This window comes from Crinia signifera, chromosome 1 (genome assembly GCF_055691185.1).
Source record: "Crinia signifera chromosome 1, ASM5569118v1, whole genome shotgun sequence".
Classification (NCBI taxonomy): domain Eukaryota; kingdom Metazoa; phylum Chordata; class Amphibia; order Anura; family Myobatrachidae; genus Crinia; species Crinia signifera.
The window spans coordinates 252,795,485-252,797,886 of NC_139217.1; positions in this window are offsets into that span (position 1 = coordinate 252,795,485).

The window sequence follows — 2,402 nt, forward strand, 5'->3', positions numbered from 1 at the left end:
ACCTCAAGTGCCTCCAGGGGATGAGTGGCCTCAAGGATCAAACTACGCACAAGGGTCTGGCAGTCTGACCACGAGCAGGAGTCCTCTGCCACTACAACAGGCAGTGGGGATTGTCAGGGAGTTGGTGGAATCTAACCCACAGTAATATATAGCCTGAGTCCCATATAGTGGTTGCCAAAGCTAATTGCAGTGCAGCACCACTTTTTGTAATACAGGAGGCAGAGGAGATGAGTGCAGGAGGCAAAGGACACAGGCTGTGCAGCTACACTCACCCCACCCAAGACTGATGAAGCCCCGGGTGCTGATGCGCAGCAGGAGACCGTTAGAATGACATCTCCACTGCAGGAGGGTGGAAGCCATCAGGCACTTCAAAGAAAACCTGCCCCTGCTTCACTTTTCGTCCCCTGCTTCAGGGTAGGGAGAGAGTCAGGGATGGAGTGCCCGTGGCAGCAGGATTTAGGCAGCTCTGCACATGCTGCTGGGGTCTAAGATGGTGGCAGGAGCAGTTCCCATACCTCCCGCCCACAGACAGACGTTGCCCCCCTCCCGGTTTACAAGGCAACGCTAGAGGAGGATGACAGCTCCAGCAGTGCCCCCGCCGAAATCTCCGGAGCCGCAAAAGCCAGACAGGACTGAAGTTGGAGCGGCCGGGTAAAAGGAGATCTCAAGATGGAGAAGGCTACTGGACGAGAGATAGCACGGAGTGCAGAAGGCCAAACCAGCCGCCACAGCCCCCACGGGTCACCCTGGAGCCGCAGATGGCACAAGGGATGCAGAAAAGGCTCCGGAGGTTAAGTAGGCAGTGGTAGGGAGTCCGCGATCTCTGGAGCAGGATATTTAGGCAGGATGGTATCGGAGCTCTCCCCTCACACGTCCACTCAGATGTTTGGCCAAGCCACGCCCCCCAATAGAAAATACCTTTACGCACACATAAGGCTATTAAGCAAACTGCACCAACATACATCATACATCTCAACATATCTCCTAACCCAACCACTGTGCTTTGCGCTTGTGCAGATCCACATTGTAAAAGGCTTTGGTGACTAGCATAGCTGCTGCGCGTTCCCATGGCTATGTGGGAGGGATGATGTCTGCCGGGCTTCACAGGACGTCAGCTGCCCGCCTCATCTTCATCCGGGTACTCGCATATAAATGTCAGTTCCAACTGACTGGGGGCTGCACAGGAGATCTCGTGCATGCCCGGTGGAGCTGGCTGGGCAGCAAGACTGCATGCCAACCCTAAACTGATGCACTGTCTGCTCAAGGGAGTGTTTCTAGAGGGGAAAGATTTCACTTAGGGATGGCCATCGACCATTGCTGATTTGAAATCATTGATGGTTCATGGCCGATGTCGAATACTTTTGCTATCGATGGGGGAGAACCAGATGGTTTCCCTCCATTCATGGAATAGCAAAACTATGTTTTGCCTTTTTCCCCCCCCCCAAAGTGCCGGGACACGGAGCATAGCTCCACCCCAACACCAGTGAAGCCCCGCCCCCTATGTTTTGATTGGCCCACAGGCCAATTGATGACCTATTGATGGTCATCCATTGCATAGTTAAGCACTATCGATGGCCAGTTGCAGAATGCTGCTCTAAATAAGTAACTGCTTCTAATAATAATTTAATACGGATGGCACAATCGATGGAGAACTATTGTATTTCCGCCATTAACCCCTTTAGTGGCACTCCCAAGAATTTTCTGGGTTATGCTCCAATGCGTAGACTGGCAAACCAGGAAAATTCTCAGGAGCGCCACTGCCTGATCTCCCTCCTGCCAGGCAGCGCTGCTGAGCTGAGTGCTGAGATCAGTACTGCCCTCAGCTTCAGCTGCTGCTGCTGCTCCTTCCCCCAGCTATGTGTGTCACACCGCACACAGCCGGGTTGCTGGGGGTTTCACTGAGTGGGTGCAGCCTGAAGAAAGTCCTGCAGTCGGGAATGGGAGCAAGTAATGAGTGTGGATGCTAGACGCAGATCTTAGGAGGAGCGCCGAGGTCGGGTTGGAAGATATTTTGAGATAAGAAAAGAGATGTATGTTGGTGTAGTTTGGTTTATGGCTTTGTGTATATGTAAAATTGTGCTTGAGTGGTAGGAGTGATTGTCATATTCTCAACAGCTATAGTGATACGTGGTTGGTAACTACTATTTATTGGTGGAAATATAATTAATTCTGTTTTAGAAATATTCAGTTTGAGGTGGCGAGATGACATTCGGGATGAAATAGCAGAAAGGCATTCAGAGACACGGCCCAATACAGACGGGGACAGGTCCAGGGAGGATAGCTGAGTATTATCCGCATACAGATGATACTGAAATCCAAAAAAAGCTGAAGGAGCGGTTAGATAGGATGAGAACCAAAAAAGTGCTGTGTCTTTAGGATTTAGGGATTGTAATGTTTGTATG